The sequence below is a fragment of the Mobula hypostoma genome, chromosome 13 (genome assembly GCF_963921235.1).
Source record: "Mobula hypostoma chromosome 13, sMobHyp1.1, whole genome shotgun sequence".
Taxonomy (NCBI): domain Eukaryota; kingdom Metazoa; phylum Chordata; class Chondrichthyes; order Myliobatiformes; family Myliobatidae; genus Mobula; species Mobula hypostoma.
The window spans coordinates 92,091,091-92,114,237 of NC_086109.1; the positions used below are offsets into that span (position 1 = coordinate 92,091,091).

General features: G+C 44.0%; 1 long non-coding RNA gene across 3 annotated transcripts in view; it reads right to left on the minus strand.

Annotated features, from left to right (window-relative positions):
* LOC134355781 (uncharacterized) overlaps positions 1-10,960 on the minus strand; it is a 106,012-nt gene extending 95,052 nt beyond the window's left edge. For all 3 annotated transcript variants that reach the window (XR_010020187.1, XR_010020188.1, XR_010020186.1), the window contains exon 1: positions 10,792-10,960. This is a non-coding gene — a long non-coding RNA (uncharacterized LOC134355781). The remainder of the gene's footprint in view (positions 1-10,791) is intronic.
* Positions 10,961-23,147: the final 12,187 nt, after the last annotated feature.

Genomic DNA, 23,147 nt, shown 5'->3' on the forward strand with positions numbered 1-23,147 from the left:
AAGATGTCCTGGGTACTTTGTAGGCTAGTACCCAAGATGGAACCGACTAAATTTACAACCCTCTGCAGCTTCTTTTGGTCCTGTGCAGTAGCCTCCACCTCCGCATACATGCAGCCTGTCAGAATGCTCTCCACAGTACATCTTTAGAATCGATTCCTAATGAATTCGTCCCAAAAATTCGATTCTTTATTCCATTCCATAGATGCTGCCTGACCTGCTGAGTTCCTACAACATTTTGTATGTGTTAATGGCAGGTGGGTGATGCATTCACCTTAATATTACTGTAAACTATTGTTTCAATAAATTGCAACAGTAAATGAAGATGAGGTTAATAGTAATCTTACTCTGGAAAGCTACCTTTTGGTGAGTAAGAAAACACATTTGATATCCTTCTCCCATTTAAAGTTAAGAAGGTTGAAAGTTTGGATCCTAGCCTTTGTTTACTTGGCTGCATTGAGTCAGAGAAGAAATAGTATATTGAATCTGATGCAGCAGGTAATAATATATCTCGATAGGCTCTGTGCATTCTGTATTGAGTTTGGCTGCTGTAATACAATAGCTATCAACGCCCGATCAATTCTCTTATCTCTTCTCATCACCTTCCCTTTGTCTCAGGGTCCACTCTCCTCTCCTATCGCTTCCTTCTTTCTTCAGCCCTATACAGTACTGTGCAGTGAAAAAGACTTCGGCACATATATAGCCAGGGTGCCTAAGACTTTTACACAGTACTGTCGTAATTTTATGTATTGCACTGTACTGCTGCTGCTAACAAAATTCCCAAAACCCTTTGCTCCCGCTAGATTTGCAAACTCGTTCTCCACTCCATGTTGACAAATACAGTACTGTGCAAATGTCCTAGGCACCCCAAGTGTGTGTGTGTGTATGTGTGTGTGTGCGCGCGTGTGTGTGTGTATATATATATATATATATATGTGTGTGTGTGTGTGTGTGTGTATATATATATATATATATGTGTGTGTGTGTGTGTGTGTGTGTGTGTGTATATATATATGTGTGTGTGTGTGTGTGTATACACACATATATGTGCCTAATACTTTTGCTCAGTACTGTACCTTTTCCACCTATCACCTCCCAGCTTCTTACATCATCCTCGCCTCCTCCACTTAGCAACCTTCCCGCACAGCTGGTATCAACTATCACCTGCAATCTTGTACTCCTCCACCCCCTCTCCCACTTCTTATTCCGACTTCTTCCCACTTCCTTCCTAATCCTGATGAAGGGTCTCGGCCTGAAACGTTGACTGTTTATTCCTCTCCATAGATGCTGCCTGACCTGCTGAGTTCCTCCAGCACTTTTGAGCGTGTGCTCTGGTTTTCCAGCATCTGCAGAACCTCTTGTGTCAATGGCTGATGAGTGACAGCATTCAGGGTCTTGGCCATTTTACCCTGACCGACCTACATAGAGGTCCCACCTCCTTAAAACATTTTCAATAACTGTCACAGCAAATAGTGTGGAGCATCAGCTGTAGTTCTGCGGATAGAGCTTCCCCTTTGAATCAAAAGGCTCCGGGCTCAAAATCCTGGTTCTGTGACACTGACGCCAGGTGGACAATCTCTGAAGAGCATTGATAATGGCTACGGTCACCCATCTTGTAAAGACACTGCAATTTTCCAAGAGTAATCATAGTCATGGATAGACCATGATCGCCCTCATCATATGACATTGCACACAATAATGATGATGGCATGGACCGGGGGTAAGGAAGGCTATGGTCCAGGTGCAGGTCAATGGGACTAGGCAGAGTAACAGTTTGGCATGGACTAGAGGGGCTGAAGGGCTTGCTTCTTTGCTGTAGTGATCTATGATAATGAGAATCCTGGGGCAGATCCTGATCCTACAGCCAATATCTCTAAAATGGATTTTGTGGACTTTATCACATTGAAGTTTGTGGGAGTTTACTGTGCTTAAACAGATTGCTATGTTCCTTATATCAGGGGTCCCCAACCTTTTTTGCACCGTGGACCGGTTTAATATTGACAATATTCTTGCGGACCCGCCGACCGGTGGGGGGGGTGTTCAAGTAGGGTTAAACTCACCTCAACATGTCTTTTACAGTTAGGGTTGCAACTTTCTCACTCCCAAATAAGGGACAAAAGTAGCAGTCAAATCCCGGGACACTTGTGTTTACCCCGAGAAAGACTACCATGACCATGAAGCCTTACGCGGGCACCTGTGTGCGTACGTGCCGATTTTTTTCACAAATCTGTTTTGGCTTAATCTTCCTGACTATACTGTACGTATATTATTTCTACTTTATATAGGCTTTGTATTTATCATATCATTCCTGCTTTTCCTATATGTTAGTGTTATTTTAGGTTTTATGTGTTATTTGGCATGATTTGGTAGGTTATTTTTTGGGTCTGGGAATGCTTAAAAATTTTTCCCATATAAATTAATGGTAATTGCTTCTGCGCTTTACGCCATTTCGGCGCGAAAGGTTTCATAGGAACGCTCTACCTTAGCAGGGGAATTACGGACAAGGGCGATCCCATATGGCACAAACCAATTTAGCCCGATCTATGGGATGTCCCGGCAGATACAGGACAGTTAGCAACCCTATGTTCAATTTCAACAATGCGTGACAGGGAATGAGGAAAAGTGCAGCTGACACATATTGTTTCATCGCGGCCTGGTAGCACATGCTTTACGGCCCGGTACCTGTCCACAGCCCAGTGGTTGGGGACAGCTGCCTTATGTTACCAAATGACTTACTTAATTGACGATAGAATGATTTGAGGTATTAACATCATCGTCATTATGTGCCTTCCATCTGTATGACATGACTGTTCTTGGCAAATTTTTCTACCGAAATGGTTTACAGTTCCCTTTTTCTGGGCAGCGTCCTTACAAGACGGCTGACCCCAGCCATTGAAGTTCCAAGTTAAAAGCAAATTCACCAATCTATCTTTACTCCTCAGAAATTGTCTGTCTGGTCACACAACCAGGAGCAGGACCTGTGATCTGCACCGGCTGCTCATACAACCATCCACCACCTGCTCCCATGGCTTCGCATCACCCTGATCGGGGGATAAGCAGGTGCTACACCTTGCCCGAGGGTGACCTGCAGGCTAGCAGGTCTCTCCTTTGGTAGAGACATATCTTCACCCTGCCACCCAGGAGGAATTATAAGAAATGCAAAACTTATTTGTACAAGAAGTAACTGAACCAGATCAATTTGCATCATAGGATGTAACGTTATATAGATAGACAAGATATCCCGTCTGCTGATGATCTCCCGTATCTCCAGCTGTGCTCTTTATCATAAGATAAGAAACAGACTAACAATTCAGAGACACGTTTCCAGTTCGATTCCCGTCACTGCCTATGAGGAGTTAGTATGCTCTTCCCGTGACCATGTGGACTTCCTCCAAGTGCTCTGGTTTCCTCCCACATTCCAAAGACGTGTGGATTAGGGCTAGTAATTTGAGGGCGTGTTACGTTAGTGCCGGGAACCATGGCAAAACTTGCGGGCTGTACCCAGTACATCTCTGGCTGGCTTGGTCATTGACGCATTGACTGTATGCCTCGATGTACATGTGATAAGTAAAGCTAATCTCTTCTCTGTTGGACCCAGTGAATGGTTTCTTTCTGTACAGCTATGACTTAATATGAGCTGTAATATTCAGAGTAGGCACCTTATTTAATGCTTGTTTAAAAGCCCACATCTATCACAATGTTTAGGCCTTATTGGGTCTGTAATTTCTCCAAGGAATTCTAGCAGGTAATCAAACAAGGGCTGCCCGTTAAATGCTGTGTTCACTTGACTAATTAAACTATACTTGAAAATCTTGCTCTCTCACTCTCTACTTTCAGGGTCTATTTAAAACCTACTTCACCCCCCTCTGGTACCTCTCATCCTTTCCTTTCTCCCATGGTCCATTGTCCTGTCCTGTCAGATTCCTCCTTCTTCAGCTCTTTACCTCTTCCACCTCTCACCTCCCAGCTTTTCACATCATTCCTCTCCCCCACCCACCCACCCTCCCCCTCACCTGGCTTCACCTATCACCTGCCAGCTTCTGCTCCTTCCCCTACCCCCACCTTCTTCTCCGTCCATCCTTTTTAGTCTTAATGAAGTGTGTCGGCCTGACATGTCGACTGTTTATTCATTTCCATAGATGCTGATAAAAGGAGACGATGCTGAGGCTCTCTAAGACACTAGTCAGGCCACACTTGGAGTATTGTCACCAGTTTTAGACCCCATATGTCAGAAAGGACGTGTTGTCATTGGAGTGAGTCGAGAGGAGGACGAGGATGATTCTGGGAATGAAGGGGTTAACATATGAGAAGGGCTTGGCAGCTTTGGGCCTGTACTCACTGGAATTTAGAAGAATGTGGGGGTGGTGGAGACGGGATCTCATTGAAATCTACCAAATGTCGAAATGACTAGATAGGGGTGGATGTGGAGAGGATTTTTCCTAAGGTGGGCGTATCCAGAACTAGGGGGCACAGCCTCAAAACAGAGGGGTGACCTTTTAGAACGGAGGTAAGGAGGAAATTTTTTTAGCCAGAGAGTAGTGAATCCGTAGAATGCTCTGTCACAGACTGCGGTGGAGGCCAAGTCTGTGGGTATATTTAAGGCGAAAGTTGATAGTTTCCTGATCAGTCAGGGCATCAAAGGATATGGCGAGAAGGCAGGTGTATGGGGTTGACTGGGGTCCGGGATCAGCCATGATGGAATGGTGGAGCAGACTCGATGGGCTGAATGGCCTAATTCTGCTCCTATGTCTTATGGTCTTATGCTGCCTGACCTACTGATTTCTTCCATTATTTTGTGAGTGTTGCTCTGGATTTCCAGCATCAGCAGAGTCTTTTGTGTTGTTTATTCTTTGATGATGACTGGTGGCTAAAACTTAAGTGTCTTGGCATCCGTTTTTCTTTGACAATCCTCCTGTAAAACTCCTGCGGATATGTTTTGACATGAAGAGAGCTATGTAAATGGAAGATTTTGTTATGGTTATAATCACATGCATATATCAGGCCAGGATTGAAACTGTCAGTTCTGCATTGATCTCAGTCAAGAATTGGTTGGCCCAAAGTTTGGCAGTGAGACCCTTTGCAAACACATGGGTGGGGACCATTTTCTTTTCCATTAAAAGTAGGGTCGAATGTCATTGAGTGGAATGTGAACAATGTCAAGGCAGCTCAGGGATAATTATAATCCGATTAATCTGTCTGACACACCATCAAAATGCTACGGTAAATTTCTCTGGGATTAAAGGCTATTAATGTAAAAATCAACACAGAACAGTACAACACAGGAACAGGCCCCTTGGCCCACAGTGTTATGCTGAATCAATTAAATTAGTAAGCAAATGGCCAACTAAACTAATCTCTTCTGCCTGCACAATGTCTATATCCTTCCATTTTCCTCACATTCATGTGTCTATCTAAATGTCAAAAGTCTCCATCCACAAAATGCACTGGTTCCATGCCTGGGTCATTCAAATTCCCAAACACCAAGTAGGACAGAGATCAGGTGAGCACACCATCCCACAATCTCTCCAATATTGCTGAAATCCTGGAATGGGAGGGGAGGGCACGCCAGCATAGCGGTTAGTGTAATGCTATGATTGTGCTAGCGACCTGTGGTTCAATTCCGGTGCCATTTGTAAGGAGTTTGTGCATTCTAATCATGAGCGCACGAGTTACCTCCGGGTGCTCTGGTTCCCTCCCAAGTTCTAAAAGCATAGGGGTTAGGATTAGTCGGTCGTGGGCATGCTGTGTAGGTGGAAGCATGGCGACACTTGCAGGCTGCCCTCTCGCACTCTGTTGGCTGTAGACACTAAAGCCGCAATTCACTGTATGTTTCGATTCTTCAATGTACGCGTAACAAAAAAAGCTCATCTTCTACGGGATGACACAATAACGTAGTGGTTAACACTTCGCTTCACAGTGCCAGTGATAACCGAATGAGGTTCAATTCCTGCCAGTGCGTGTAAGGAGTTTGTATTTCCCTTCAAATTTCATTTTCAGTTGTGTGGTGTGGGTACATTGGACCCAGCTGTATCTCTAAGTAATAAAACATTAAAAACGGCACTGTGGGAGGAAACTCACTGGAAGGGCTTTAGCAATTCAGGGAGGCATATTGCCAGCACTAGGGCAATTATACTGTAGATCAGCAAACAAACACTGGTTTTGCCAGTGACACTCACATCCCAGACATGGATAAAGGAAAACACAAGCCACTGGAGTCTGGAGCTACAACCAACCTGTGGGTGGAACTCAGCGAGTTGAGCAGCAAGTGGTTCAATGTTCAAAGTTCAAAGTAAAGTTATTATCAAAGTAACTATATGTCACCATAAACTACCCTGAGGTCCATTTTCTATCAGACAATCACAGTAGTCTCTCTTCCCGCCATTAAAGACAATTACACCACATGTTGCACCCTTAAAGCCAACAGCATTGCGAAGGACCCTACGTACCTCTCATACAAACTCTTCTCCCTCCTGCCATCCGGCAAAAGGTACCGAAGCATTCAGGCTCTCACGACCAGACTGTGAAACAGTTTCTTCCCCAAGCCATCAGACTCCTTAATACTCAGAGTCTAGACTGACATCTACATCATTTATTATTATATTGCAATTTGTGCTCTACTGTGCCTATTGTCTTGTTTATTATTTATTGTACAGCCCTGCACTGTTTTGTGCACTTTATGTAGTCCTGTGTAGGTCTGTAGTCTAGTGTAGTTTTGTGTTGTCTCACTTAGTCTAACATAGTTTTATGTTGTATCATGTACCACCATGGTCCTGGGGGAACATTGTTTCGTTTTTACTGTGTACTGTACCAGCCGTTTATGGTCGAAATGACAATAAAAAATGACTTGACGACTTGACAAGACTGACAATACCCAAAAGTAAACAAATTGTGCAAAAGAAACTAATAATAACAATAATGACTAGATAAATGCAGAACATTAAACATAAAGAAAGGTGCAATACAGCCAACAGAATAGAAAACAGAGAAGCAGGATACAATACAATCGATGGATGACTATGAAACATATACAGTGGCATGCAAAAGTTTGGACACCCCAGTCAAAATTTCTGTTACTGTGAATAGTTAAGTGAGTAGAAGATGAACTGATCTCCAAAAGTCATAAAGTTAAAGATGAAACATTCTTTTCGACATTTTAAGCAAGATTATTTTTGTTTTGTACAATCTTAGAGTGAAAAAAAGGAAAGGAGCACTATGCAAAAGTTTGGGCACCCCAAGAGATTTGAGCCCACAAATAACTTTTACCAAGGTCTCAGACCTTAATTAGCTTGTTAGGGCTATGGCTTGTCCACAGTCATCATTAGGAAAGAACAAGTGATGCAAATTTCAAAGCTTTATAAATACCCTGACTCCTCAAACCTGGTCCCAACAACAGCAACCAGCTGCTTAGCACTCTGAAAATTAAAACAAATGATGCCCATAAAGCAGGAGAAGGCTATAAGAAGATAGCAAAGTGTTTTCAGGTAGCCCTTTCCTCAGTTTGTAATGTAATTAAGAAATGGCAGGTAACAGGAACAGTGGAGGTCAAGTTGAGGTCTGGAAGACCAAGAAGACTTTCCGAGAGAACTGCTTGTAGGAATTGCTAGAAAGGTAAATCAAAACCCCCATTTGACTGCAAAAGACCTTCAGGAAGATTTAGCAGACTCTGGTGGTGGTGCACTGTCCTACTGTGCAGCGACACCTGCACAAATATGACCTTCGTGGAAGAGTCATCAGAAGAAAACCTTTCCTGCATCCTCACCACAAAATTCAGCTTCAGAAGTTTGCAAAGGAACATCTAAGCAAACCTGATGCATTTTGAAAACAAGTCCTGTGGACTGATGAAGTTAAAATAAAACATTTTGGCTGCAATGAGCAAAGGTATGTTTGGAGAAAAAAGGGTGTAGAATTTCATGAAAAGAATCCCTCTCCAACTGTTAAGCACGGGGGTGGATCGATCATGCTTCGGGCTTGTGTTGCAGCCGGTGGCACGATGAACAGTTACTGGTAGAGGGAAGAATGAATTCAATTAAATACAGTATCAGCAAATTCTGGAAGCAAACATCACACCGTCTGTAAAAAAGCTGAAGATGAAAAGAGGATGGCTTCTACAACAGGTTAGTGATCCTAAACACACCTGAAAATCCACAATGGACTACCTCAAGAGGTGCAAGCTGAAGGTTTTGCCATGACCCTCACAACCCCCCGACCTAAACATCATCGAAAATCTGTGGATAGACCTCAAAAGAGTAGTGCGTGCAAGACGGCCCAAGAATCTCACAGAACTAGAAGCCTTTTGCAAGGAAGAATGGGCAAAAATCCCCCAAACAAGAGAATGCAAAGATTCTTAGCTGGCTACAGAAAGCATTTACAAGCTGTGATACTTGCCAAAGGGGATGTTACTAAGTACTGACCATGCAGGGTGCCCAAACTTTTGTTTCGGGCCCTTTTCCTTTTTTGTTATTTTGGAACTGTAAAAGATGGAAATAAAAAAGTAATCCTGCTTAAAGTATTAAAGAAATGTGTCATCTTTAACCTTATGCCTTTTGGAAATCAGGTCATCTTTTACTCGCTTAGCTATTCACAGTGACAGAAATTTTGACCAGGGGTGCCCAAACATTGGCTTGAGAAAATCTGACTAACAGATCTCAGTAGTAAAAATATAACAAAGGCAATAAACACTTTTGCTATATCCATATTAACGTATTCTTTTGGCAAAATACCTTGTTCCAAAACTGATCTGGAAAACTTACAAAGAAAATGAAAAACCAAAATGACAAATTTCAGAATGCATTATATTCACTCAACAGTCTTAGATTAACCCTACCTAGAACAGAAGGAGGAAGAGGAATTCACAGACATAAAATAAATTACACAACAGTCAGATAAAACCTCTAAGGATATATTTTCATCAACGAAAACAGTATTGAGCACTCCATGTGAGCATATGCAATTCTGATAAGAAGTACACACCACTAAACCTAAATGAAAGCCCAACCCAGGAAAATGAGGACATTATCACAATTGAAGAAAAAGTTAACTAATGGAAGATCATGAACCTCCATGGAAGACATCCTCACAATCGCAGCAGACTAGATGTTGACAAGGAAGCCTCAAACACCTGGCTCAGAGTTGGAGACCTCTCCCCAGAAACAGAGGGGTTCCTTGTGGCAATATAGGACCAGGTGGTTAACACAAAAAATGATCAAAAATACATAAATAAAAGACCAACAAATTCAAGATCATAAATGCAGGTGATTCCAAAAGAAACCAGAAACAATCCAACACATTACAGGATCCTGCAGCAGTTTAACTCAATCTCATTACTTTCACAGGCACAATCAAGTGGCAAACGTCATTCACCAAAATCTTGCTTTAAAGCACAAACTCATAAAAGACACCATACCTAACACTAAATACAAGCCTGATCCAATTGTAGAGTCAGACTCCTACAAATTATATTATGTGTGATCCACTATTATGGATAGGGCATTCCATAATAACTGTCCGAATATAATATTACATGATAAACAAGCAAAAACAACCTACTTAATAGATACAGCCATTCCAACACACATTAAACACAGAAATCAGTAAGTGAAAAACACCAGAAATATGTTGAATTAAAAGAGAAAATTTAAAGACTGCAGAACATGAACATGGTATACATTGTCCCAATAGTAATATCTACAACTGGTATCATCCCAAAGTCACTACACAATAGCTTTAAACAAATAGGCCTACACAACAATATCTATGTAAATCTCCAAAAAGCCAGAATACTAAACACCACTGGAATAGTCCGAACGTTCCTAGCAATTGAGAAATGAGTGTGCTTGGCTATGCCCGTAGCTCAGTCTGAGGTGAGGAAAAATAGGAATAATAATAAATAAGTAAATAAGTTGGAATCAGTATCAGACTCAGAATTAGGTTTAATATCGCCAGTATATGTTGTGAAATTTATTGTCTACATAGATAGATAGACAGATAGACATTTATTTTTTCTAATTTAGACTTACATCGTGGAATCGGCCCTTCAGGCCCTTCCAGCTGCACTGGCCAGCGACACCCAACAACCCCAGTTTTAAGCCAATCCTAATCACGGGACATATTGCAATGAGCAATTAACCTACCCAGCATGGATTAGGGGATTAGGACTGTGGGAGGAAACTGAAGCATCTAGGGAAACGCAAACATGATGAACATTGACTTCTCTAACTTCCGCTAATGTGCCACCTCCCCCTCGTACCCCAACCGTTATTTATTTATATACACACATTCTTTCTGTCTCTCTCCATTTTCTCCCTCTGTCCCTCTCACTATACCGCTTGCCCGTCCTCTGGGTTTCCCCCCCTCCCCCTTTTCCTTCTCCCTGGGCCTCCTGTCCCATGATCCTCTCATATCCCCTTTGCCAATCACCTGTCCAGCTCTTGGCTCCATCCCTCCCCCTCCTGTCTTCTCCTATCATTTTGGATCTCCTCCTCCCCCTCCCACTTTCAAATCTCTTACTATCTGTTCCTTCAGTTAGTCCTGACGAAGGATCTCGGCCTGAAACATCGACTGTACCTCTTCCTAGAGATGATGCCTGGCTTGCTGTGTTCACCAGCAACTTCGATGTGTGTTGCATCTGGGGAAACGCTCACATTCCATGGGGAGGACGTACAGAGACTCCTTACAGAAGGCGTTGGAAATGAACTCCGAACTGCGGAATGCCACGACACCCAAATATACTGACATAGATAAATCTATTTCAATAGATAGACAAGCAAATCAATAAACAAACGAATAAATAAATACCTGGGTGAATGATACTGTTGTGGTCAAGGCCCTCCATCAGGACTGAGAGCGGAGAAGTGGCGAGCCAAGGACAAGCAGAGGGGTGGGAAAGGAAAGAAATAGAAACATAGTCACAATGGCACAGCTTAAAACAAGAAACTTTCTGACAACAGTAAAATGGTACATATTAGAAGAAAAGACATTCCACAGTGCAACGTTACCATGCCAAGTCCAATAAACATTATTGCAGCCATTTGAAGGGGGTGGGGTGCGGAATAGGAGTACCGTAAATAGCTATGTGGAGATGCAACTGTTTTGAAATTCATCCATACTATCTTGGACTCGCTTCAACAATGTACTGCCAAATTCCTTTATATTTAATGCTTGGAATATTGAGTTTCAAGTTCTTGGTTCTCCTCCAAAATATGTTGGGCCTAAATTGCTGGCAACAAAATGAGATTAACAATGGCTTTACTTGTCAGAGAAATTATAAACATAAGGAAGGATCTACGAATAATGATCTTCAGAATATGACCTTACAGTTTGACATTTCCAAATGATGCTGGAGATTTGGCTGCATTGATTTAGCTCAGAAAGGAAGCTCCTATGGGAGTGGGTGGGGCTGGAGTTACACGCTGGTATGTATTACCCTGTGTGTTTAATCAAAACCAGGCCGGAGTGATGGGTTACAAGTTTCCGTTGTCCAAGGGGAGGGGAGTCCCTCTTAAAAGTGGACATGGGTAGGGTCAGTTCGTTTAGAAGCCCGGTGTCTGCAAGCCTGAGTCTGAGTGTGAGTCTGCTGCAGAAGACGTCCTGCTTTGCCGTTGAAGGACCGTGCACGTGGGAAGACAGAATCAGAATCAGGTTTAATATTACTGGCATATGTCGTTGAAGTTTGTTGTTTTGCAGCAACAGTATGGTGCAATACATTAAAAGAACTATAAATCACAATATGAAGTATCTAAGTAATGCAAAAGGGAACCAAGAATATGTGTGTGTAGGAGGGAGGAATGGGGCTTATTTTGCTGTTGTTGTTTTGTTGCTTGCGTTCTGCTCTGTGTTGTTCTGCTGAGCATTGCGGGCATGCCATGTTGGTGTTGGAGCGTATGGCAACGTTTGCGGGCTGCCCCCAGCACACCCTTGGGTGTGTTGGTTGTTAACGCAAACGACACATTCCACTGTCTGCTTCGATCTACGTGTGATAAGTAAATCTGAACCTGGCTCACTTTCACATTTAGAATTAAATCATGTCCCCGCGCCTGCTAAGAAATTTAAGATTGAAGATCCAGGGTTATTTATCGTGTGTACTTCAAAACACGCAGCGAAATGTGCCGCTTGCGTTAACAACCCACACACCCAGGGATGTGTTGTGGGCAGCCCGTAAGTGTTGTCACGCGCTCTGGTCTCGACATAGCTCGGCCACAATGCTTGGCGGAGCCACAGAGAATACAATGAAACAGAACACAATGAGCAACAAATTGCCAACAGCAGAACGAGCCCCTTTGCTCCCTCCCACCCACACACAAGCGGCCAGATCTCCAACTCCAGGACAGGCATCCAGTGTCCAGTGTCTAGACTTCAGAGCAACCTTTGTGCTTCAGTCTTTGCTGTTGAACCCCCAGAGTAGCTGACCAAGGGGTCCTGTTTGTAAAATGAAAAAAGTATATGCATCGTGTAGGGAAATGGGAATTGCAAAGGCTGGGCCTGAGTCTAGCCTTAGAGCTCAGTAGTGCTGATCAATTGTAAACTAATGGACAGCCCCCTCGGCAGAGGCAGGAGCTTTGCCTTCACGTCCCACTCCAGAGAATAAATCATAAAAGGCTTGGAAGGTGTTCCATTGTAATGCCGAGGTGGGCTTCCCATTTGGAGGTAAAAAGGTAAAGAAAAGATTAGCTTTAATCTTTTAGTTGTCACATGTACGTTGAAACATCAAAGCATTCAGTGAAGTGTGTTGCTGCGTCAACTGACACCACTGTAGTGCAGCGGCTAGTGCAACACTATTGGAGCTTGGGGCGTTGGAATGTGGAGCCTGGCGTCCCCTCAACTGAAACTTCGAGGCAAATGTGGAAGGTGAGCGCTGGCCGCCTGCTCTGGATCGCTGGTGGGATCACTCTGCTACGGGGAGGGGAGGCTGCCTTTTGATCACTGGTGGGATCGCTCTGCTGCCGCAGAGGCAAATACCTGCCGTTGTGCCCAGAGACGGTTACTCAGGTTTTCTGTGTTTTGGATATGGACTTGGACTATAGACTTTTTTCACTCTTATAGGTTTTTATGTTCTGTGTTTTCATCCAATCCTTCTCATTTTTTTTGTGTGCGGGAGAGAGGGATTTTTGGGGTCGATGTGCCTATTGCGGGGAGGAGGGATTTGGTCGGGGTGGGGGTAGTTCATGATTGTTCTGCCACTCTTTCTTTTTGGTTTCCTGACTACCTGGAGAAGAAGAATTTCAGAGTTGATAATAAATGAACCTTTTAACCCTGTAAGGAGTCTGTATGTCCTCCCCGTGGAGTATGTGGGTTTTCTCCCACAATCCAAAGACATACTGGGTATGTCTATCGGGTAGGTTAATCGGTCATTTTCACTTGTCCTGTGACTAGGCTAGAGTTAAATCAAGTTGTGTTGGGCACGTGGCCAAGTGGTTAAGGCATTCGTCCAGTAATCTCAAGGTCACTAGTTCGAGCCTCAGCTGTGGCAGTGTGTTTGTACCCTTGAGCAAGGCACTTAATCACACATTGCCCTAGTGTCTGTGCGAGGAGTGGCGTCCCACACAGACTTCCAATCTGCACCTTGTAAGGCATGAAAATGCCCGACGCAGGCCTCTCATGGTCTGAGTCAACGTTCCCTCCCCTAAATCGGGGGTTGTCTGGGGTAGCTGGGCGGTGTGACTCGAAGGACCGAGTGGCCTATTCTGCACCGTATCTCTAAATAAATAACTAAACACAGTGTGATGACGTGCTGGGGACAGCACAAATTGCCACCAGGCCTCCGGGGCCGACATAGAATGCCCACAACTTACTAACCCGAATGTTGTTTGGACTGTGGGAGGAAACCAGAGCACCCGGAGGAAACCCACGCAGTCACAGAGAGAACGTACAAACTCCTTACAGATGTCGGCAGTCGTGTTAAGCATCTAAAAACAACCTTAAGCATTCCCACAAAGTGTAGCTTATGGAAAATCTAAAGTTGGTGCCAGTGTTATTTGTAACATTCTCCACTTTATCAGCTCAGACCCCTAGATCTGATGAAAAGCCAGCCGGTTTACAAATTGATCCATTTGTAATGTTCGTCTCCAAACCGTGCATGAAGTCTCTGAGTGTTTATACCTTACTATCCTATAATTACCTCTTGGCAGACTATCGGTCTCTAATAAACCTGTTTTATGTATGTACTGTAACTTCCTTATGTGAAAGTTACCAATTATAAGAGTTTTTAATGCATGCTTTTGCTATTTCAACTATTTGTACCTCACGTGTGATTACCACCTCACCAAGTATCTCCCCAGCACTGAGCACATTTACAAGGAGTGCTGTCGCAGGAAAGCACCAAAAGTACATATATAGTATGTCACCATATACAAATCTGAGATTCATTTTCTAGTGGGCATAAAATCTATAGAAAAATATCTATAACAGAATCAGTGAAAGACTGTCCAATTGGGGTAGTCACCAGAGTGCAAAAGACAACAAATAGAAAAAAAGAAGCAATAATAAATAAATAAATAAATAAATAAATAAACAATAAATATTGAGAACATGAGATGAAGAGTCCTTGAAAGTGAGTCCATAGGTTATGGGAACATTTGAAAGATGTGGCAAGTGAAATTGAGTGAAGCTATCCCCTTTTGTTCAAGAGCCTGATGGTTGAGGGGGTAATAACCATTCCTGAAGCTGGTGATGCAAGACCAGAGGCTCTTGTACCTTCTTCCTGATGGCAGCAGCGAGAAAAGACCTTGCCCTGGGTGGTAGGGGACCATGATGATGGAATCCATCATCCATGACTCCCATCGATTCCATGTTCTCTTCTCGCTGCTACCACTGGGCAGGACTTACAGGAGCCTCAGGTCCCATAACACATGGTTCAGCAGCAGTTTTAATCCGTAAACATCAGGCTCCTGAACCGACGTGGATAACTTCACTCACCATTATTCTGAACGGATTCCACTATATTCAGACTCATTCACAGGGACTCTACAACTCATGTTCTCACTATTATTTATAATTTTATTATTTGCATGATTTGTCTTGCTCTAAGCATTCGTTGTTTGCCAGTCTTCTTTTATTTATAGTTTTTCAATTTTATTGTATTCCTTTATTTTCCTGTAAACGCCTGCAAGAAAATGAATCTCAGGGTGGTATGTACTTTCATAATAACACATACAACTTTGAACTTTGGTCTTTCAGTTGAAGAAACAGCTCTTTGTCATTCAATATCCCGCCAACCACCTTTTTTCAGTTTATCAAGTCTCATTGGTTTGAAAAAGAAAACTTTCTTAGTCACTTCATTCAAGATTCAAGATCCAGGATTGTTTAATGTAATTTCAAGTACAGAAGAGCAAAGGAGAACAAAATAATTGTTACTCCGGATCTGATGCAGAACCAAAAAAACACAATAATTTTAAAAACCACAATAAATATACATACATAAGGTATTTATATACATAGACTGATTGTTTGTCCATGAAGTGACGCTCGATACAGGAGTGTCTGTACGTAAGGTGACTCTGACAGGAAATGATAAAGTAGTGGTGGTGAGGGGTGGGTTAGTGGGTGGAGGTATAGATATGCCTTACTGCTTGGGGAAAGTAAACGTTTTCAGTCCGGTGGATGCTACAAGGTCTCCTGCACAATGGGAGGCTACCCATGCAGTCCTAGCCTCCCGTTCTGCACAATAGCTAGGGGAAGCTTGTCCCTACTACCTCGCCCCTGACTGCCTTAAGAATCCGAACGCAAATACAAAAACATAATAATAAATAAATAACATCAGTGTCACTTGCATTGCCGCACTTCTGGCCCAACATAGCATGCCTACACAAACAGGAGAAAATCTGCAGATGCCGGAAATCAAAGTAATACACACAAAATGCAGGAGGAACTGAGGAGGAATTTCTTTAGCCAGTGGGTAGTGGATCTGCGGAATTCTTTGCCACAGGCAGCTGTGGAGGCCAAGTCTTTATGTATATTTAAGGCAGATTAAATTTTAAATTAAAGTCTGTCCCGAGCCTTATAGTCTCATCAGGCCGGTGCTTATTCCGGTTTCCGTGGCGTGAAGCGACTGAGAGTACAAGACTCCCCCCCCACCCCCAGATAGGGGGCCAGTCTATCGTAAGATTAACCCCCAGCGTTTTGCCGGTACCCATTTTCAGCTGGGTGGACTGGAGCAGTGTGTGGTTAAGTGTCTTGCTCAAGGACGCAACACGCTGCCTCGGCTGGGGCTCGAACTCACGACCTTCAGATATGCTAGTCCAACGCCTTAACCAAGTGGCCACGTGCCACACATTTAAGGCAGAGGTTGATAGACTCTTGTTTGGTCAGGGCATGAGGGGATATGGGGAGAAGACAGGAGATTGGGGCTGAGAGGAAAGTTGGATCAGCCATGATGAAATGGTGGAGCAGGCTCAATGGGCCAAATGGCCTAATTCTGCTCCTGTATCTTATGGTCTTATGGAACACAGCAGGCCAGGCAGCAGCTATGGAAAAGAGTCAACAGTCGATGTTTCAGGCTGAGACGTTTCATCAGCTCAGGTGCATAGCATGCCTGCAGCTTACTAACCCTAACCCTTACATTTAGAATGTGGGAGGAGACCAGAGCACCTGGAAGAAAGCCACACAGTCACAGGGAGAACGTACAAACTCCTTACATACAGAGGCAGGAACTGAACCCTGATACCTGATACTGCAATGCATTAAGCTAACCACTGCACTACTGTGTCAAGACTTGAAAATAATTGCAATGCTTTTTTCCCTCACCATGTTAGTTAGGATGAATCTAGTTTTGATCCTAGGATCCGTTGAACTTGTGGTACTGAACAATGGAAGTGGTAAATGCCATAATTTCCTCTTTGCATCAAAACTGAGGAGGAATTTCTTTAGCCAGTGGGTAGTGGATCTGTGGAATTCTTCACCACAGGCAGCTGTGGAGGCAAAAGTGAGCACTTCTCACACCGAGGTTAAGAGTACAACAATTAAGTGTCTTTATAGTTTCTTTCTTTGAATCTTCCCAAACTTTGACCTCTTGGGTAGGTTTGACCGGAACTATACAGCTTAATATCACGGATGGCTGGTAAAGAAATAGGTCTCACTCCATCTCAGTTCAAAGGGAAACTATCGAATGATTAATCAATGTGAGAGTCTGTTTATTTTGTAATCTCCCTGGAAATAATGTCCCATTATTAGAACGTCCAAGTTAAGGCTCGGTTGGACCTGCCATAAATCACCAGTGAATAAAACTGTCCGGTTTGGGTTCACAGAAACTATCTGACTTCAGTAACTTTCTATCTCTCAGCCTCCCCGTGTTCTAATGCTTTATATCTTTTATTTTATCCCTCCCGCACCTCACTTGGTGCATCAGACGGCACCTTTGCCGCTTCCTTATCGGTTGCCTCTTTTACAGGGACGAGTTTCTAGCTCGATGCTCAAGCCACCATCGGTGGGACTTGTGAAAGGAGCTGGCTGGATTCGAATCCGGGACCTCTCGGCCCGAAGTACAATGTGGGTGTCACTACACCACCAGCACAGACATTTTGTATCTTCAAACAGTAAATTAATTCAAAGGAAGACTTGGGAATCTGGGAACGTGGGTCTTATTTCTAGTTCATTTTAAGTGATTAAGTGGTAGCGTGATGAGAAGTGCAATTAATGTATTTTTACATATAATCTGTAATTAATTATTTAAACAAACAAGAATACTTAATCAAAGTATATACAGATACTTAATCAAAAATATATATATACAAGGTTACTCAAATATAATTGAAATATTAAATACACATCAATTGTGGCACCATTCTCACTGCTACCGGGAAGGAGTTTGTTCCCCTTGTGATCACGTGGGTTTCCTCCAAGTGCTCTGGTTTCCTCCCACAGTCCAAAGACATACCAGTTGGTAGGTTAATTGGTCATTGTAAATTGTCCCCTGATTAGGGTAAGGTTAAATCGGGGTATTGCTGGGCAGCATGGCTCGAAGGACTGGAGGGGCCTATTCCGTAGTGTATGTCAATAAATAGATAGATAACTAACCAGCCTAGCAAGAAGAAAGGGAAGGGAAGAACTTTGTGTAGATGGCTTAAAGTATGCTTAACCACAAGCCTAGGCCTAATGGGAAGGGTGGCATATCTTTCAAAAACACAAAAAGTAGAAACAATCTGTGCCACTGATCAGGCTGAAGATGGCCATGACTGCTCAGCACTGTGGGTGGTCAATGGTTATCTCACTGAAATAACATTCCCCTCCCAGCGTATCACTCTCCTATGCACACAAGAAATAAACTCGACTCGGGCAACTCATTTGTAACAAAACAAACACTAATTTGTTCTCATGTTTCCAAGCTAGAGATGTTTTTTTTCTCTGGGAGTGTTTCAGAGAAAGCCAGCTGCTTCTCCGACCTTGACGCAAACTGTTGACAAACAAATGCATGGATGTGCGTCGTTCCAGAATCCGGTGCCGTCTACATCAGGCTCCATTAATGGAAATGTTTCCTACGCTTGCTTCTACCTGGCATTTAATATAATCCCCAAAGTACGTGACATTGTTCAGTGAATTTTCTCAACTGTGGTATAGCTGATTCTGAATTCTTCTTGAAGCTTTTAAATTTTCTTTGAGGCAGGTGCCATGCTTCCTGAATCTGGTTATTCCAGAAGCTTTTTGTTATGCAACTGGTCAATATATTCCAATACTCCAAATGTGGTGTGACTAATGCCTTACAGAGCATCAGCACTGCATCCTTGCTTTTGTTTTGTTTTGTTTAGAGACAGTACAGAATAGGTCCATCCAGCACTTCGAGCTGTGCCTCCCAGCATCCCTCACAACCCCTGGTATAACTCTAACCTAATCGAGGGACAACTTACGATGACCAATTAACTTACTAACCAATACTGTGAGAGCAAACCAGAGAGCCCGGAGAAAACCCACGCATTCCATGGGGAGAATGTGTAAACTCATTACGGAGGACAACGGGATTGAGCTCTGAGGCCGTGAGCTGTTCTAACGTTGTGCTGACCACTATGCTATAGTGGTCAACTAGCCCTCTCGAAATGAATACTAACATTGTATTTGTCTTCCTTAGCACCGATTCAACCTGCTAGTCCCTTTTTGCACCTCTGATTTCTGAATTCAGTCCCTTTTCAGAAAATAATCCATGTCTTTATTCCTTCTAGCAAAGAGCAGAGGAAGAGTAAACAGTCCGAGAACATGGCAGCAGCACTGGGAAAGAGGTGATTAGTTCAGAAGTCTGATCACAATGGTTATTCTCTTCTTAAGTCTGGAAATCCAGGCTCTAGGTCGCCTGTGTCTCCTCCCACTAGGTAGCTGTGTCGATGGGGTTGTCAGCTGAGTTAGATCCAAGTGGTGTCAAACTGGAGTAACATTATTTCAAAGAGTTCTCATGGTGTCTTTTTCCTAAGGTTATCATAGCCAGGGGAGGTAGTGAGGATAAGCTCCCACTACATATTAAATGCTCCTAATGACGTATGTCTCAAGTAGCCTCTGTTAACCAAGTCCAACTCCTGGCCTTCACCTGTGGCTTAGCCGGCTAAGCCTGATGGAACCGTTTCTACAGACAGGGAAGGGGCAAAGGCGGGTGATTTGCACGTTAAAACCAGTTGCTTTGGGCAAATATGGTTTGTCAGCCATGGTTGGCAGCTCATCTGGGAGAAGGAAAGCTCTGATCTCAAAACTCCGCTGCCCTGCAGCTATGCCCACTCATGGGAGAGGCTTTGGGAGTAAACCCCGAAGAAAAATCCGGAGATGGAGTTCCTAAGGCAGTCCTATGTTGACTGGCAATTCCTGTGACGTTGCCGGTGACAAATTGTATTGGCGTTGGCCGTCCCTTCGGATTCACCAGCCGCGTGGAGAGGGGCAGCCTGCTGTGTGGGCAACAACTTGCTCTCCATATTGTACTGCCCTGGCTTGTGTATCATGCAGACAGCTAGCATGCAGTATCTATGGCCAACCCCATCCAGTGGAAGGCTTCATAACTTTTTCAATACTGTACCACTCCATCAAACTACAGTACATCAGTAGATCATGAGGCTAAAGTCCCTGTACTCCATTGTCTCTAAAACAGTATGGGATGTTCTGAAAGGTGTATAAATGCATGGCTTCCTTTTGAACCCTATGACAATGGTGTGAATGGTTGGGGGCGTGGGCTTCTCATTTCTGCCATACTGGCTGAGGAAGAAAGATGTATTTGCTTGAACTATGGAAAAACTTCCTGCTCTACATTGAATAACGTAATGTGATTCCTTAGCACGTGCTCAACTTCTTCAAGGGATATTAGAACTGTAAAGCTCCTGTTGTCACGGTCCTGATAGGTTATTCCCTGGGTCCCTTTAAATTTACTTTGTGCCACGATCAGGACCGCTGACTCCTTGTTTTCCTTAATTCATTGTTTCCCCGTGTTTTTTGGGCGCTGTAATTAAAGGCACTTGAGTCTTTGCTGAACGAGCAGTATTTAGTGTCGGGCTTATTGCTACTTGGCGCGAGATCGTCATCGGACGTCACCGAAGCAAGTGTGAGCAAATCACCCTGCCGGAACGAGCCAAGTTACATCGCCGGAGCTACTCAAGTCTTCTCCCCGAAGCGAGTGCCGGTAAGTCGTCTCTCCACACCAGAGCCAGCCTGTTAAGTTACCTTGCCTGATCGAGCCACTGCGCTACCTCGCCGGAGTGGGTCCGTCAAGTTAACCCACTGGAGTAAGACTAGAACCGCTGTCTGTAGTTCCTGGGCCGCGTCAAGGGCTTGCCACTACTTGGAGCCATTTCGCATCTAGGTATGAACTGTCTATCGTTGTGTAGTACCTTCTGTTTGTGTCCTCGTCTCCGCTGGGTAGGTCCAGCCATTTGCCACTACCCGGAGTGGAGAACTGTCTCTTCGTGTTCTCGTCTCCACTGAGTAGGTCCGGCTGTTTGCTGCTACTCTGAGTTGGAGAATCCTGTCTCTCAGGGTTCCGCATCCTGTGTCTAAAAGATGAGTCCCGGCTCTATGTCTTGTGTCCAAGGAGGAGTCCCGGCTCAGTGTTCCATGTCCTGTGTCTAAGAAAGGACCAGGCTTCGATGTTTCAAGTTCCAAGTCCAGGCTCTGATGTTCTGAATTACAAGTCCAGGTTTCTGATGTTCCGAGTTCCAAGTCCAGATTTCTGATGTTCCAAGTTCCAAGTCCAGGCTCTGATGTTCTGAGTTCCAAGTCCAGGCTCTGATGTTCCGAGTTCCAAGTCCAGGTTTCTGATGTTCTGAGTTCCAAGTCCAGATTTCTGATGTTCCGAGTTCCAAGTCCAGATTTCTGATGTTCCTAGTTCCAAGTCCAGGCTCCGATGTTCCGAGTTCCAAGTCCAGGTTTCTGATGATCTGAGTTCCAATTCCAGATTTCTGATGCTCCAAGTTCCAAGTCCAGGCTCTGATGTTCTGATTTCCAAGTCTGGGTCCCGCGTTCCAAGCCTGGGTCCCAAGTTCCGAGTTCCAAGTTCCAAGTCCAAGTCCGAGTCTAGCCACGCTTATTTCCACTTCAGTTTTGCTCACTCCTTGATCTCCCTCTGAACAATCCTTGCTTCTCTGCTTTCCTAGTAACGATTAATAAACTCTATTCTTGTTAACACTACAAAACGTGCTTGTGTCCTGCATTTGGATCCGCCCGTGCTCCGCACTTGTGACACCTGTTGGTCTTGAAGTAGAAAGTCACAGAACACAGAGAATTACAGAACAGTACAGGCCTTTTGGCCCACGTTGCTGTGCCAACATTAAGATCACCTCTAAGAACAATCTAGCCTTTCCCACCCGCAAACCCTCCAATTTTCTAGCATCCACATGCCTATCTTAAATGTCCCTAATGTACCTGCCTCTACGACCAACCTTGGGAGAGCCTTCCAGGAACACATCTCTCTGTATAAAAAGAGACATCCCTCTACGGTGGTTGTCCATCATGTCTGATGAAGATAGAGCATCTGTGCGGGTGAGCTTTTAAAGTGTAAAAACCATTTCACTGGAGCAGATCCACTCTCTTGACCTCAGAAATCTGGGTCCAGTGGCATAAACAAGCGTCGTATACTGGGGTCTTCCTTGGTTGTAGTGGATGAGCACGACATCTTCTGTGCCTCGTCATGCCCTTCCCTCTCCACGGAGCCTTGCAGTACCATCTTCCTGGTCATTGGATTTCACTGCAGGTCTCATCCACCCAGTCCACCGGAGCTACCTTCTCTTACTGGGGCAGGCATGTCTCTATCTCACCAGAGTATGAGGCCTCCAGCTACCCTCATCCCTCCAATCACTTTAAAATTATATTATCTGCTTCTGTCCTGGAAAAAAGTCTCTGACTGACTTCTCTATCCATGCCTCTATCATCTTGCTCACCACTATCAAGTCAGCTTTGATCGTCCTTTGCTCTAAAGAGAAAAGTCCGAGCTCGCTTAACCTTCTTGATAAGACATACTCCCTATTTGAGGCAGCATCCTGGTAAATTTCCTTTGCACTCTCTCTAAAGCTTCCACATCTTTCCCATAATGAGGCAACCAGAACTGATCACAATACTCCAACTGTGGTCTAACCTGCATTTTGTAGAACTTCAATATTACCTTGTGGTTCTCAAACTCAATCCCCAACTAATCAAGGCCAAAACACCATAGCCCTTAACCACTCTATTAACTTGTGTGGCAACTTTGAGGGATCAATGGACATGAACCCCAAGATCCCTCTGTTTCTCCACGCTGCGAAGAATCCTGCCCTTAATCCTGTACTCGTGCCTTGGCGTTTGACCTTCTAAAGTGTATCATTTCACACTTTTCCGGGTTGAAGTATTGTCCAACCAAGGTTTTATAGAGCTGCAACATTACCTCCAGGTTTATTTATTTATTTATTGAGATTTAGTGTGGAATAGGCCCTTCCAGTCCTTTGAGCTACACTGCCAGCAATCCCCAATTTAACCCTTGCCTCAACAAAGACCAATTAACCTACAAACCAGTATGTCTTTGGACTGTGGGAGGAAACTGGAGCTCCCGGAGGAAACACACGCGGTCACGGAGAGAATGTACAAGCTCCTTGCAGTGGGAAATGAACCTGGGTCGCTGATACTGTAAAGCATTGTGCTAACTAATACACTACCATGCTGCCCCATCTTCTCTATTCAACCTCATTTGTAGCTCCTTGGCATATGAGGCAGACCTTGTCTGCATATGT